The 16,977-nt window shown below is 48.3% G+C and overlaps 1 protein-coding gene across 1 annotated transcript in view; it reads left to right on the top strand.

Annotated features, from left to right (window-relative positions):
- RASL11A (RAS like family 11 member A) overlaps window positions 1-16,416 on the top strand; it is a 94,192-nt gene extending 77,776 nt beyond the window's left edge. The window contains exon 5 of the mRNA XM_050766902.1: window positions 14,826-16,416. The gene's annotated coding sequence lies outside the window, so the exon portion shown is untranslated. The remainder of the gene's footprint in view (window positions 1-14,825) is intronic.
- Window positions 16,417-16,977: the final 561 nt, after the last annotated feature.

Here is a 16,977-nt window from a genome sequence, read left to right on the forward strand (position 1 = left end):
TTGTAGTCCCAGATACTCGGGAGGCTGAGGCAGGAGAATGGCGTGAACCTGGGAGGCAGAGCTTGCAGTGAGCCGAGATCGCGCCACTGCACTCCAGCCTGGGCGACAGAGTGAGACTCCGTCTCAAAATAAATAAACAAATAAATAAATAAATAGAAAGAGAGAAGAAGGAAGGAATATGAAGGAAGAAAGGAAGGAAGGAATGAAAGGAAGGAAGGAAGGAAGGAAATGTGGAGATGCATCCAAGTAATCCAGGTAGCTCAGCAGATGAATACTACAGTGAGTGGGGCTGGGGGTGGAACCACAGGTGTCTTTTGTTTTGGACGTTACCTTCCACCCCTTGCTAGGAGTGCATTAGCTGACTGAATAGCCTGAATTGACTTGTACCCATCTAGAAAGCCCAGTTTGGGGTTTTTCACACATAATTTCCTGGGCTCTGGAGTCAGAGTGTCTGGGTTCAAATCCCTTACTTCCAATGACTTAACCTCTTTGAGCCTCAGACTTCTTATCTCTGTTGGGGCCAATAACAGCACCTACCTTGTGGAATTACGAAGTTAAGATGTGGAGATGAGCAGAGCGTTTGGCGTTGTGCTGGGCACGTTGTTAATGCTCAAGCGTTGGTTGTTTCTTACTTCTTCACTCCGACTCCTAAATTATTATTACAGGTAACTCTTCTTCTCTCCTGGAGTTTGTATCCAATCATCACCCCTCTTTCATCCCCACTTCCAGCAAGCACATTCCTGCAAGCCTTCCTTCTGATGGGAACTGGAAAGGCTGATTGGCCAAGCTTTCCATTCCTTCTGCTACCTCGTTCCCTTGGGGAGGCTCCAAGTGACTGAGGGGCCTCTGGGCTGAAGGAGACAATGGAACGCAGGATGATGGGAGGGGGTTAAAATAACTCATGCTCTTGAAGAAAAAAGGTAAAATCAGGCCTTGGGTAATGTGTAAGATGGAGATGTTTAAAAGTGACCCTTCCCTCTAGGGAGAGAGAAGACAAAAGCTCCAGGTTCCACTTATGCTGGTTTAGGGCCGGGCTCTGCTTTTTTGAGGCTACAGCTCCACCTCGTGGCTTCATCCACATGTCTGTCTTGCTGTAGCCCACACTATCACTGTCTTCTCATAAACAAAAATTTGTCCATAATTTAAAAACCGAATGCAATATCTAATTTATTTTCTAAGTCTGGAATGCTGGCTCATACCTGTAAGTCCAGCACTTTCAGAAGCCAAAGTGGGAGGATTGCTTGAGCCCAGGAGTTGGAGACCAGCCTGGGCAACATTGCAAGACTCCCATCCCCACAAAACAACTTAAAAAAATCTGCTGGGCATGGTGGTGCACACTTGTGGTCCTGGCTGCTCTGTAGGCTGGAGGATCACTTGAGCCCAGGAGGTTGAGGCTGCAGTGAGCTGTGATCATGCCACTGTACTCCAGCCTGGGTGGCAGAGTGAGACCCTGTCTCTGAAAATAATAATGATAAAAATTGGCCGGCCGTGGTGGCTCACGCCTGTAATCCCAGCACTTTGGGAGGCTGAGGCAGGTGGATCACTTGAGGCCAGGAGTTGGAGACCAGTTTGGCCAACATGGTGAAACCCTGTCTCTACTAAAAATACAAAAATTAGCCAGGCATGGTAGCACGCACCTGTAATCCCAGCTACTCAGGAGGCTGAGGCAGGAGAATCGCTGAAGCAAACCTGAGAGGTCGCAGTGAGCCAAGATCATACCACTGCACTCCAGCCTGGGTGACAGAGACCCTGTCTCAAAATAAATAAATAAATAAATAAAAATAATCATAATGGTTTACTTTCTCTACAGTAAAACACTGGAAACATTATGTTCATTCTTGCCCTAATGAGATTTTCATCTTGGGAAAGCATTCTTTTCTGCAGGGGAAGACACTGTTTTGAAATTGCATTTCAGTTACTTGCTTACACATCTGGTACTCCCTTGTATTGTATGGAAGTGCCAGTTTCTCTCCTATAAAAACAAAACAAAACAAAACAAAACTCATGTTCTAGAATGATACCTGCACAGGTAAGATGCTCAACTCATGTCTTTCCTCCTCTTCCTGCAGATACACAGCAAGGTGTCCCATTCAAACCTAACCTTGTTCTTGCCTCAGGGGTCCTCCCTGGAATGCCCTCCCTGCACCCAAGCTGGTTTTTCAGAGTCATTCAGACCCCCTCTAAGGAATCCCTTTTCACTGGGCCCTCTCGACTATAAAATCATCACCAGACATTTCGTCTCCCTTGTAACAGCTACACTCATCAGTGTAGCTGATTTTTCTTCTCCTTATTTCTTGTCTGCTTCTCCCGGCTACCATGCATGCATCATTAACATTCCACGTTTGTTCTCTGCTTTCTTGGCAACATATAGTGCCTGCACCTCGGAGGCACTCAGTACTTTTTTGTTGAATGAATCAATTAATTCTATCTTTAAGAACTGGGTTCTGGCCCGGCGCAGTGGCTCACTCCTGTAACCCCAGCACTTTGGGAAGCTGGAGCAGGTGGATCACCTGAGGTCAGGAGTTCGAGACCAGACTGGGAAATAGAGTGAAACCCCATCTCTACTAAAAATACAAAAATTAGCTGGACCTGGTGGCGGGTGCCTGCAGTCCCAGCTACTTGGCACTACTTGGAGACTGAGGCAGGAGAATCACTTGAATCCAGGAGACGGAGGTTGTGGTGAACGGAAATCATGCCACTGCTCTCCAGCCTGGGCGACTGAGACCCTGTCTCAAAAAAAAAAAAAAAAAAAAAAAAAAAAGGAAGAAGAAGAACTGGGTTCCTCTGCCAGCACAGCAGCCCACCCCATCGTGTGCTGGCCCAGGGGCCAGGGAATGAGAGGAATGACAAAAATGCCTGTGTCCCCCTTGAAGCCGTTATTTTGCAGGAAGCAGTGCGATGGTTGAACATATAGATCGGCATGTTTTTGAGGCACGCACTGACTTTATTATTTAGCTCACTGAGCAGCTGTCCAATGAGGCTGGGTTTAGATTGTTTTGGGAAGAGATTCACATCCTTCTCCAATTACCTTTTCCAAGTTAGTCAGCCATTGCTGGTCGGTTCCCTCTACTATGAAGTGGTGTGTGTGTGTTTGTGTGCTCGCACCCTGCCCTCATAACCCAGTTGCAGGCTGAGGAGAGGAAGCATGTTTTATTTATTATTTTTATTTATTTATTTCTAAAATTTATTTTTATTTTTATTTTTCTGAGACAGAGTCTCACTCTGTCACCCAGGCTGGAGTGCAGTGGTGCAAACTCGGCTCACTGCAACCTCCGCCTCTGGGTTCAAGTGATTCTCCTGCCTCAGCCTCTGGGATTACAGGCACCCCCCACCACGCCCAGCTAATTTTTGTATTTCTAGTGGAGACAGGGTTTCACCATGTTGTCCAGGCTGGTCTTGAACTCCCGACCTCAAGTGATCCACCCTCCTCGGCCTCTGAAAGTGCTGGAATTACAGATGTGAGCCACCTCGCCCGGCCTGTGTGTGTGTGTGTGTGTGTGTGTGTGTGTGTGTGTGTGTGTGTGTAGAGAAGGGGTCTTGCTATGTTACCCAGGCTGGAGTGCAGTGGCCTGATCATAGCTTCCTGCAACCTCAATCTCCTGGGCTCAAGCGATCCTAGAGGAAGGGCGTTTCGGTATGGACACTTCTTAGGAAATCTTTGCTGCTTTGGAGACTAAAAGAGCCCGAAGACAGGTAAGAGAGCCGCGGATACAAGCCTCCCTGTTGTTGCATACCGGTCTCAGGAAACTGAGTGAGGAGTAAGGAGGGCAGTGGGTTAGGAACAGCCAGCAGATGGCGCCAGCCCCCAAGGCATGACGCGCCGGCCGCAGGAGCGCCTGGGAGTGGCCGCCAAGCTGGTCCCCAAACAAAACTGGAGCCAGTGCGCTCTCTGGGGTCCTTCACATCCTGCCACTGAGCGACCCGAAGGAAATCAGCTACTTCCTGGCTCTGGGGCTTCACCTTTTAGTGAGCCTCGTTAGCCGGTTTTGTTTTCTTTTGGGGGACGTGCGTGTGATTTGTGACCCCTTTTCCCGTTGACGCTCGGAGTCCAGAGCTCCCCGGGTCCGCCCTGAGCCGTGGCACGGCCTCGCCTCGCTCCCGCGCCCAGAGCGGCGCTCGCAGGTCCGTGGCTGCCGGCACAGAGGTCTGTCCTGGACCTCTTAGGTTAGACTGTCCCATCCCTCCCCGTAGCCGCTGCTGTTTGGGGACTTGGACGCCCCTCTGCTGAGACAAGGGACGCCCCTTGCCTCCAGCCCCATGTGACATCTTCCTTGAAGAATCGCTGCCTCACCTAGATGTCCCTTGGGCGGTGCAGTTCGTTGGCCTTGGAGGAAGGCTGGTTGCGAAGAGCAGGGCTTTTACTCAGGGCCCCCGTGGCTGATGATTGTGTCCTGCATGGGATAATGTAAAGTGCGCACAGGTCACTCCCTGATCAGATGTCCCAGGGAGATCGAGGGGTGGGTGCAGCTTGATGGAACCTCTTCAGGGCAGCAGAGGGAGGGAGGGCAGGCCTGCCCCGCTAGCCTGTTCCCAAGAACCGGTCTTAAACCAGCTCACATATCCCCCATCGCTCCCGCTGTGTGTCCTGGCTTCCCTCCTCAGCTAGGAGCATCGGACACGTCTACCTGCAAGGTGAACTATGCCGTCCTGTGCCAACCAACAGGGATCAGGGGAAGGTGGACAGAGGGGGTGCACATCTGTTCCCCCCCAACCCCCAACCCCAGGTCAGATCTCCATTCCCACAATAAATGGTACCTAGCGGGGTGCAGGTGTGGTTTAAGGACATTCTCCTGGCCAGAGTCAGTGGCCTGCAGCGTGGTCTTCCCCAGATGTCCTCGCTGCAGGCCTGAGGCCATGCTAGGTGGCCAGGCTAGGCTCCCAGGAGTGGTCCTGCCAGGCCCTGCTGTCTGTGATGTGTGGGGAGCGGGCCTGGAGGAACTAGATGGATGCAGGGACAAGCATTTCCCAAAGGCCTGATGACCTTTACTGGATTCAGCTGCCTTCATAAGCCTGTGTTTCTACCTTTCAGTGTTTCTGGGGTTAACTTTAAAACAAAATCAAACCAAAAAAGTTTTTATTATATACTGTGATAGTCCACAACTCTTAAACACAGGGCAATGACAGTTTAATGCGCTACCACATCTGCTCAGGATCATAGAATTCTCTACAGTTAAGAGTCGGGGGCCTGGCACGGTGGCTTACGCCTATAATCTCAGCACTTTGGGAGGCCAAGGTGGGTAGATCACCTGAGTTCAGGAGTTGGAGACCAGCCTGGCCAACATGGTGAAACCCTATCTCTACTAAAAATACAAAATTAGCCGGGTGTGGTGGCGTGCATGCATGCATGTGTAATCCCAGCTACTCGGGAGGCTCGCTTGAACCCAGGAGGAAGGGGTTGCAGTGAGCCAAGATTGCATCATTGCACTCCAGCCTGGGCGACAAGAGTGAAACTCAGTCTCAAAAAAAAAAAAAAAAAAAAAAGAGCGGGGCAGTGGGGCAGAATTCCTAGGCCTCCTGGTAAAGCAGGGTAGCTTTGAGCCTGTAGGAAAGTTCACTTTTCTGACTCAGTCTACTTTAAAGTGGCCTCTGAGGGACAGAGACCCTGATAGGATCTGGTTGTCTTGCAGAAAGGGTCAGTGAAGTCACTGACTTATTTTGTGGATGAATGCTGTTGCTGGATGTCCTAGCAGATATATTCCTCATTCTCCACTCAGCTTTCTCTCTCTCCTCCTGCCATGTTAGCCCTACCCACTTCCATTCGCAAATGCACCTTATGGATGGTTTGCAGGGTGCTTGAGGCTCATACCAAGGGGAATGAATGAACACAGGCATCTCCCGGAAGACAGCAGTCGGTAGAGAGAACATCTGTATTTCTGACTTGCGGACAGTGTGTGTCCTTTTATACAGCATCATCAAGTTCACCTTTCTCCATCTTTCTCACAAAGAAATCCTAAAAGACATTGAACATGCTTAGGTTTACAAATGGGAGGGCATGATACAGTAGGAAGAGATGGCATTTGTCATGCATCCCCACTTTCTATCGGTGGACATGGGGCAAATTTTCTATCCTCTTTGAGTCTCAATTCTCTCATCTGGAATATGGGGATAGTGGTGCCTCTGTTGTGGGGATTGGTTGAGAAAACAAAGTGCCCAGCATGGAAAGCACACATCAAATGACAACTCTCTTATTTCCCCTGGACTAAGGCAGTAAGGAGCTGAAGTTCAAGTTCAAGTTCTGCCACTCACCAGCTGTGACCAGAGCACTTTGCCTCATTTCAGTGAACCCCGGGTTCCCACCCGTGCATGAGTCTAAGGTGCCATTTTCCACGATTCTTGGATTTATTTTATCCACATGTCCTGCTGACTTCCTCTTCACAAAAGGAGTGAGGTGAGTTTGCCCGGCCTGCTCTCCTGATGACAACTGTGGTCCCCCTATTTGCTTGTCATCCCTCCTAAGCTTTGACACAGGTAAGTGGCAGAGATGCTAAATGACAGTGCAGGGAGTGCAGGAAACGCCAGCAACAACCTCTTCCAGGTCCCAGTGCGTCCCCCATGCCCCCTCACTTCCGGGATTCTGACGGCCCTGGCCCTGACCGGGTGTGATGGGACGCACCTGGCATGAGCCGGGGGGACGCGCACTCTCTCCTGTCCCGCTCCGTCGTGTTCCTTCTGTCCTTGCCTGTTTGAGTTTATTCTCTCCTTGAAGAGAGAAAACGAGGCAAAATCATCGGGTAGTTGAGTGGCTTTCTGTCTTCCTCCTGGAGTTTGTTAATTTTTCAAATTTCCTCAAATCTTTATTTGATTTATTTGTTTATTTTGAGATGGATTCTAGCTCTTGTTGCACAGGCTGGAGCGTAGTGGCACAATCTTGGCTCACTCCAACCTCTACCTCCTGGGTTTAAGCGATTCTCCTGCCTCAGCCTCCTGAGTAGCTGGGATTACAGGTGCATGCCAGCACACCTGGCTAATTTTTGTATTTTTAGTAGAGATGGGGTTTCACTGTGTTGGCCAGGCTGGAGTGTAGTGGCACAATCTTGGCTCACTGCACCCTCCACCTCCCGGGTTCAAGTGATTCTCTTCTGCCTTCGCCTCCTGAGTAGCTGGGAATACAGGCATGCACCACCACGCCCAGCTAATTTTTTTGTATTTTTAGTAGAGATGAGGTTTCACCATGTTGGCCAGGCTGGTCTCAAACTCCTGACCTCCTGAGGTGATCCAGCCACCTCAGCCTTCCAAAGTGCTGGGATGACAAGCATGAGCCACTGCACCCGACCCTTCCTTCCCCTTTCAATTGTGTTTTGAATGAATCAAGAAGTGTAGAATTATTAAAGTTGCTGGAGAGGAAAAACGTCTAAATTGCTACCTCTGTGCAACAATTCCAGTCTCGGTTCTTACAGTGAATCTGCTTTTGTAAAGAGCTAGAGAGTGATTGCTATCCCAGGGTGCAGCTATTCACAGCACAAAGCAGAAACAGTCAACATGAATAGTATGGGTAGATTTCTGCAAGCTATCCTCAGTTTTCTTCCCTTCATTTAAAAGACATTTTTCTCCTCACGTCTTGGGTAGCTTGAGAGACACATGAAAAACAAAGTTTGCTTTTTAAAATAAAATGCTAAGTAGAATAGCACAAATGACTCTAAAATCAATGTATATGTGTATTTCTTTCAAACTTTAATGTATAAAACATACATTTCTTTTAACAAGGACCTTGGCTCTGATGGTCTCCATGTTTAGAATTTGAGTTCTTAAGTGAATGAGATCCAGAAAAAGTACTTTTTCAGAAATAAGATATGGGTTATAATGACATCGCCAATTCACAACTGCTGTAATAGAATATCAAAGAGGTTAATTTGCTCAAAGTTATGGCCCAGAGTGCTGGGATATAAATTCATGTTTTCTGGCCCCAGTGGTTTTTACCGTCAGCCACCTCTCATGGGTGCTCCCACAGCTTACCTATGTGACATTTCTCAGGATATTCGAGCTGATAGTTTTTGGAAGGACAAGAGGGCACGGAGAGTTTCAGGTATGTGAGGTTTGCTTCTTAAGCACATTCTGGCAAACGTCGGGCCACGTTTTACTCTGGGTCTCCATCAGTGTGCAGACAACAGCACTGTCCCCTTGACCTGCTGCAATATTCGTCTGTGATGGTCTCTGCCTCTTCAGAGCTGCCGCAGGACCCCGTCTCATTCAGACGGAAAGCAAATGGCACTGGAAGAACGTTTCATCTCCTGAGTTTGTGGGATCAGCCCCAGTACAGGCAAAAATCTCATGCTTTCATACCAACCCCTCTGGTGCTTTCATCTCTGCTCCAAAAAAAAAATGGACAGTTTCAAAAATTCAAAAATCAATTGGAATGGAGCCAGCTCTGTCCAGCGGGTTATTAATGGCCCTGGAGCTGACTAATCATATTTGCACAGCCTTTCAGTAAACAGCTTCAACAACAACTAGGGTGGAAAAGAAAACACACACCCCATCCAATCAAGACAAACTTCAAGTATTGATTTCACCACCTCCTTCTCCCCTGCTGCCACTTTTGAAACAAATTTAGAGTATGACACCGGGGTCGCTGATCATCGCCAAACCCCCACGTAACCAGGTCCTGACTATGTTCGGCCGGAATAGTACATCGCTTCATTCTGCTGAAATAACTTTTTCAAGATTTCCTGAGGCCAGGAATAGAAATGGCTGGATCCCAGGGAAGGCAGCAGGGAAAGGAATATCCGGTTGGGCTCAGGTACTCCAGGTGCCTCTTCCTGACTGATCACTTCTCAGGTGCCACGTAAACCTCCACAGCAGCCGTGGGTCCTCCCTGAGCCCTGCAAACAGACCCCATTCCTGCCCAGAGTCTTCACGGAGAGGCTTCCAGGTATCTCCATTAAACTTCTTTCTGCTTTAGCTTCGGTTCTGTTTGTGGGAAAGACAGGGAGAACCATGAGAGCTATTTCAGAGGGATCTTGTCTCACCAATCTATACCCTGGGCTTGCTGCCCTGCCAACTTTAAAAAAAAAAGTTTTAGGACCGGGCATGGTGGCTCACGCCTATGATCCCAGCACTTTGGGAGGCTGAGGCAGGCAGATCACGAGGTTAAGAGATGGAGACCATCCTGGCCAACACGGTGAAACCCTGTCTCTACTAAAGATACAAAAAATTAGCTGGGCGTAGTGGCGCACGCCTCTACTCCCAGCTACTAGGGAGGCTGAGGCAGGAGAATTGCTTGAACCCACGAGGTGGAAGTTGCAGTGAGTCAAGATTGTGCCACTACATGCCAGCCTGGTGACAGTGTGAGACTCCATTTCAAAAAAAAGAAAAACAGGTTTTGCTCCTTACTCATAGTGACAGAAACAATAACAACCTGGTGACACACAGACATCAATTTCCCCCTCTCTTCATTGTTTTAAAATGTGATGTTCCCGGCTGGGCATGCTGGCGCACACCTGTAATCCCAGCACTTTGGGAGGCCGACACGGGAGGATTGCTTGAGCCCAAGAATTTGAGACCAGCCTGGGCAACATAGTGAGACTGTCTGTAATACATGCATACATACATACATACATACATATACATATGCATGCATAAAATGTTTTGTTCCAACACAAATTAACTCTCTAATTGTGCAACATCCTCTTCAACCCTTCACGTCACCTCCATGTGTTTCAATGATTAATAAAACTGATTAATAAAGCAAGAATAACCTTACTTGTTTTATCCTCTTTGAGATGTTTTTGTCTCCTATTTGACTATGTTGTCACCCTAGTGGTTGAGCCTGAGGACACTGTCTAGGGTCCACTATCCAAATAATGACAACGGGGAAGGGGCAAGAGTAGGGGTGTTATTGACAGATGGATATGAGTTCATTTATTCATTCAACAAACCTTCATTGGGGGCCTGCTGAATGCCAGGCATTGTGCTGCCTCTTAGCTGTGCCACTCACCCAACAGCGGCCATGGGGTGGGTTTGGACTGGTTCCTTAAGCCCTAAGCCACAGCTGCCTCATCTGAAACAAGGCAGACAATGCCACCTCTGGGATTCTGTGAGGGCTTAATAAAAACTGTCACAGGGCCAGCACCCGGCAGTGCTCAATACATTTTTGTTTCTTTTTACCTTTGGGCCCAACACAAGGGAGGCAGTTTGGGAGTCTAATGTAGATTCATGAACCCTCAATTTGTTAGTCAAATGGACTTTGTGGAGACCTAGGCACCCTCTTACACTTTTTATACTCTTACAGGGTATAAAAAGCAAGTCCTCTCACCCCGCTCCATATCTTTGAAAAGTTTACTTTAGCTGGGCAAACACTAGGTATCAAAGAAACAAATAAGAGAAACACAAAAGTTCAGTTATTCCAGGTGGGAGTTAATTAGACAACTAAAGTCATCAAACGGCGTCTGGACTGTCAAGTTTTAGGGTAACTCAGTGGGAGCAGTCTTGTGTTAGGAACCAGCAGACCTGGGTCACCACTTACTTATAAAAGCAAAGAGAGTGACTTTGGACTTCACCTCCCTGGCTCTTGCAAACTTCTCTTTATCTGAACAAGGAGGGGTTCTAAGGTGCTGGAAGGTCTAAGAGCCATCCATCCCTTCCCCACTTTCCTCTTTCCGGAATATCCCCCTGAGTAACTCCTGTGAAACCGAGGCCAGTAAGACTGGCCCACTGTGGAAGTGACTGGTCACTGTGGAAGTGACTGGTCCACAGCAGAACTCACATCAGGGGCGAGGCGGGGAAGACACATGTGGATGCTGCATTGTCATTTCTGTTCTGGCTGTAGTATAGGAAGCTCCCAAAATGATACCACTGTTCTGTGAACCCAAACTAGGACCAGGAATCGCTGTTGGTGTTTTTCTTATGGCTTTCAGTTCTGTTCTATTGTAACAAAACAAAACAAAAAAACCCCCCAAAAAACCAAACCAAAACAAAACAAAAAACGATGAGGTGGACAGAGATGCCACAAAGAGCTTCCTGGGGCAGAAGAATCATCAGATACAGCTAGGGTCACATTGCCGGGCAAGTGTCAGCACCACAATAGACATATTCTTTTTTTTTTTTTAATTGTGGTAAAATATACATAACATAAAGGTAATACATGTGTTATGTATATTTTACACCATCTTAATCATTTTAAAGTGGCATTAAGGACATTGGCATTGTTGTGCAACCATCACCACCATCCACCTCCAGAATTTTTTATATCTTCCCAAACTGAAACTCTGCACGCATTAAACAACAACCCTCGCCCCTCTGCCCCTGGTCACCACCGTCCCACTTCCTGTCTGTGAATCTGTTGCTAGATGCCTCATATGAGCAGATTCCTATAGTGTTTGTCGTGAGCGGAATCGCATGGAGTTTGTTATGAGTGGATTTGAATAGTATTTGTCACGAGCAGAATCACATAGTGTCTGTCATAAGCATAATTGCATAGTGTTTGTCATGAGCAGATTCACATAGTGTTTGTTGTGAGCCAATTTGCATAGTATTTGTCATGAGCGGAATTGCATTGTATTTGTCATGAGTGGATTTGCATAATGTTTGCCATGAGCAGAATCACGTAGTGTTTGCCATTAGTGGAATCACATAGTGTTTGCCGTGAGCAGAATTGCATAGTATTTGTCATGAGCAGAATCGTGTAGTATTTGTCCTGAGAAGATTTGCGTAGTATTTGTCACGAGTGGAATCACATTATATTTGTCATGAGTGGATTCGCATAGTGTTTGCCGTGACTGGAATTGCATAGTGTTTGTCGTGAATGGATTTGCATAGTATTTGTCATGAGCGGAATCGCATAGTATTTGTCATGAGCAGAATTGCATTGTATTTGTCATGAGTGGATTTGCATAATGTTTGCCATGAGCGGAATCGCATAGTGTTTGCCATGAGTGGAATCACATAGTGTGCAGAATCACATAGCGTTTGCCGTGAGCGGAATTGCATAGTATTTGTCATGAGCAGAATCATGTAGTATTTGTCCTGAGAAGATTTGCGTAGTATTTGTCATGAGTGGAATTGCATCATATTTGTCATGAGTGGATTCGCACAGTGTTTGCCGTGACTGGAATTGTAGAGTGTTTGTCGTGAATGGATTTGCATAGTATTTGTCATGAGCGGAATCACATAGTATTTGTCATGAGCAGATTTGTATAGTATTTGCCATGAGTGGAATCACGTAGTATTTGCCATGAGCGGAATTATACAGTATTTGTCATGCTGTGATGGTAGCTGTGTTCCTCTGCTGAGGGTGGGAAGGAGGGCTGAGTCCACCTGCAACTGAGGCTCCCACTGGACCAAACCATCCATGGGGAAGGAATTAATCTGTGTGAAGATTGCTGCCTTATGTTATCCCAACAGCATCAACCCAAAAGTCAGCCTCAGGGAATGTGGGTTGTTGCCATGGAGATTCTGCCCAGTGGTCAACCTCTGTGGTCCACGGAAGGAAAAGGTTCTGGCAGCAAACCCTTTCCTTAGTCCTGGGGCCTCTAAGGGGCCCCTTCACATCTGAAAACCCATCTTGCCCTCTCTGAGCCTTGCAGGTGGCCCTCTCTCTGCCCATACCCTTCACCCCTGCTTGCCGGGCCAGTCCTCCCCACCCAGGAAGGCCTGATTTAGCTGTTGCTTCCCGCAGTAGCATCCTATGAGTTTGGTGCCACCTCAGAGTTACCTCCATGGAATTCCTTATGATAAAAAATTGCCCCTTTACTGATCAGTCTCCCCCAGCAGAGCATAAGCTCATTTTGGACAGGGGCAACTGCTTCTTCATTGCTCATCTCTGAGCCTGGCAAGGGCGGACAGCTGTTTCAGGTCAGGCCCCTCTCTGGAGTGAGGGCTGGAGGGGGGGCACTCAGGGGGAATCCGCAGGGAGGAGAGGGAAGTTATCCAGGGAAAAGCTAAGCAAAAGTGTGGCTTCAGATGAGTGTAACCTGACCTGATTTCCCTGAAGAGTTCTGGTACCTGAATGCACCACAGAGTTGCCACGCCGTGTGTTGGGGGCCAGGTTTTTGCACCTGTATTAGTCAGTCACTGGGTACCCCCTTCCAGGCATAGCCAGGTGGTGCGATGCCATTTGCAGAGGGCAGCTCTCTGGGAAGGCGGCAGCTGTATCTGCAGCTGGCACTCACACACTCTCATGGAGGTGGTGGGAACCAGGAGCATCTACCACAGCACAGGTGAGTACTTGTCCAATGAATGCTTGTCAATAGTAATGATGAAAACAAAATTAGCTGCTAATGTTCACTCTGTGCCAGCCCCTGTGCTCTTTTGCTTACACTGTTTCATTCAGTCTCTACCACCACCCTATGAGGTAGTTGCCAGTTGTATGAGGAAATTGATGTCCCACAGAGCTGAGTGACTTGCCCAAGATGCACAGCTAAGGGCTGGCAATGCCCAGGCTCAAACCTAAATCTCCTCGCCTTGATCCCAGATGATAGGCACACATGTTAAAGTCCAGGAAGCACTGTAGGGCAAAGGACATTGAGACTTTTTCCCTTCGTCTCTCTCTGAAAACTTTTGCTCATGTTAATTTCCTTTTGCCAGCTTGCTTCTGTGCAACGTGGGCCTGTGGTAACCTGCAAGGTTGTTAAACTGGTAAAATCATTTAAACAACACCTTGATCAAGTGACGCCTCCTCCCAAGTAGGCTTTGCCTTTCCTTCTGCAAAGCTGTCCCCTTAAATACCAGAGGTGTCAAATGGCTGCAAGTTGACTTCCTCTTGGGTCCCCACAGACAGAGTCCTTGACACAGGTAGACCTAGGGTCAGTGAGAGAGCAACGCTTACAGCCCCGGACTGCTTCTCTATTTCTGCACTTCGGCCCTTGGAAACGTCCTGGTCAATACTTCCTTGCTGCTTTATCTTTCAGAGGTCCCAGGCCACCACAGTATTTGTCCTAATTAGAGTCAGTTTGCTTTGCAAACCACACTCAAGCTCTCCTAGACACCGAGCAGCTGCTCCTCTGACGTCCCCACCAGAGCCCTTGTTTGCACTGTATGTTGTCAGCAAACAGACCGCCTTGAACAAGCCACTTGGGAACGCTCCTCACTCGGGACTGGAGCAGCAGGCACATGGAAAACTCTCCCGCTTTTCCTTAACAGACGGCTACCTTGCTTCATCATTTCAAAAAATGATAGCAAGGAATAAAGCACTCATGCAAACATGTACAAAGAGGTCACGGAGAGTGGAAAGAACAATATGCCCACCGAGGAGCAGCCTCTTGGCCCTTGCTCTGCCAGAACGTGTCCTTCTCGGTAGGAAGAAGTTCAGCAGAGGATTATGGAGATGGTCTCAGCAACATGACTGCCTGGATTTCCATCCTGGTTCCTGCCCCAGGTGGCTTCACCTCTCTGCAGTTCGGTTTCTTCACCTGTAAAACAGGGATAAGAACTCTGTTGGAAGAATTAAATAAGCTAAGAGGTATAGAGTACTTGGTGCACGATAGACTCTCTCTAAATAGTAGAATTTTATTTGTCTCTCTGCTGGCCAAAAGCACTGAGAGATGAGGTTGTTGGCATTGGTGGTGGTATGTTATTTCCAGGCAGAACATCAGCAGGGTGAAATGCTTGTCAGTATCTCTACTTCACAGACGTAGCAGAGACTTTGGCTGGAAAAGGAAGACGGTTTCTTCAGAGAGAGGCTGAGGAGTGATAGCAGCTGGCTGCCCCTGGCCTCTGGCTCTGCGCTCACTTCTGTTGTATTTATGCCAGTTGAATTTACCCCACCCCTCCCCACCACATCCCAGGAACCATTTCCAGACCCAGCAAGACAGTATGTGTCTGTATATGCCACTGTTCCTGCGTTTGTGCAGCTCCAAGGGTCTCCTCATACATTCTCTTGTTCCATCTTGCAGGTACCACATGGATACTTGACTGCTAAACTGGTTGTCCTTGGGTCCTTCATGCCAGGCTCCCAGCGGCCCTGCCCTCTGAACATCAGGCAATGCTTCTACAACACATAGCTTTAATCAGCAGCAAAATAAAATGGGGCTCACTGAATAAGGCTTACAAAAATGATGAGCTCCTGCCTGGGTTTGCATTGCCTGCTGTGCAGACGAGCCGCATCTGTGGATTCCTCCTTAGTCGGACCAAGTTGCCATCTTTCCCTTGGCTCTGAAGGTGTCCTATGAGCTGCCACGCCTACTCTAGGAATGCCCAGCAAAGTCCTGACTTGGCAACGGGGACCAGAGAAGGAGACTTTGACACATCTCCGGTGACTCTTCTGGAAAGGAGTGGAAGATCTGCCGGTGAGCGATAGACATGTCACACCCCGGTTCCGAAACCCAGCCCCAGACATTCTGGTGCCAAGAAGTGTCACTTCCTGGCAAAGGTAAAGGGAGGGTCAGTTTCTCCCTGCTGTTCCTGATTCCATCAGCTCTTGTCCCACAGAGCAAACACGTGCCCAGCCTCTGCAGCGACAACCAGGTGTTCTCCTGGACTCACCCTGGCCCAGACCCGCTCGGTGGAGCTGGCATCTGCCGTGAGCCTCCCATTTTATTTGATGGTTTCCATTTAGTAGGTATTGGTAGATGCAGCCAGTCCTTTGAGGAATTATTATACTCATAAAGTGCAGAGAAAATGGTACAGCCCCACCTACTTCTCAGTTTTCTGAGGCTCAGGAATCAGCACATTCTTTTCCTGATTTCGCTCTAGGCTTTCCTCACTTCCGCAATGAGCAGTAGGGGTCACTGTGTAACCACAGAGCGACTCCACGAGGCTCCAGAAATCTAACTCCACCTACCTCCAGCCTGGACCAGAACACCTGGATGAAACGGCTGTCTCACCACATCTTCACAAAGTCAGGGGACGCATTTAGCAGGATCTTTTCTGATTGAAATGATCAATGGCTATGGGTGGTTTCCTGGGTATTTAGAATTGGACAACGGCCCTGGCTGCCCCTCACAACCCCTACCACCTCTGCCCACCAGGGGGCTTCACTCTTTTCCGCTTGGATTCTCTTTACATCCTCCACCGGTCGGTCCCCCACTCCACTCACCCATCCCCCAGTAGATTCCCTCCACTCTCTCCATTTCCCTTCTTGTTTCCCAGCTGGTCTACGATCTAGCCATTAAGACTTCGGGGAGAAACATATGAAAATCAGCACAGCCAACCAACTCCACTGCCTTGAAACTGCTTCTGCGTCTGTCGGCCCGACTGCTTTCCACAGTGTGGCAAATCCCGGCGTTCAACAAATATTGTGGACCACCACTACACTAGAACCACCAAAGAAATATGATCAAGGCTGCAAGAAGCACTGCACTGAGGATCCACTGCTAATGAATTTGGACAATTTAAAAGTCACAGGCTGGGCACGGTGGCTCAAGGCCGGGAACGGTGGTTCACGCCTATAGTCCCAGCACTTTGGGAGGCCAAGGCGGGTGGATCACGAGGTCAGGAGTTCGAGACCAGCCTGGCCAATATGGTGAAACCCTGTCTCTACTAAAAATACAAAAATTAGCTGAGGGTGGTGGCACGTGCCTGTAATCCCAGCTACTCAGGAGGCTGAGCCGGGAGAATCGCTTGAACCTGGGAGATTGCAGTGAGCTGAGATCGAGTCACTGCACTCCAGCCTGGGCGACAGAGCATGATTCTGTCAGAAAACAAAACAAACAAACAAAAAACCCACGCACTGAAACCATTTTCTAGTGTCCAGTTCTGTAGTATTAGGTAGATTCCCGCTGTTGTGCAACCATCACCACCATCCATTTCCAGGACTCTGTTCACTCTGTGGAATGGAAACTCTGTAGCCATGAAACGACTCCCCATTCTTCAGTCCCTGGCAACCACCACTCTACTTTCCATCCCTATGAATGTAACTACTCTAAGTATTAAATGAGCCAAACTAATCAGCAGTCAATCTTCAATGCCCTGACTGCTTCATGCAGCTTTGATCATATTTCTTCAGTGGCTCCAGCACAGTGGTGGTCCATGATATTTGTTGAATGCCAGGGATTTGCCACACTGTGCCAGGCAGTCAGGTTGACAGGTGCAGAAGCAGTTTCAATG

Source organism: Macaca thibetana, chromosome 17, assembly GCF_024542745.1.
Source record: "Macaca thibetana thibetana isolate TM-01 chromosome 17, ASM2454274v1, whole genome shotgun sequence".
NCBI lineage: Eukaryota > Metazoa > Chordata > Mammalia > Primates > Cercopithecidae > Macaca > Macaca thibetana.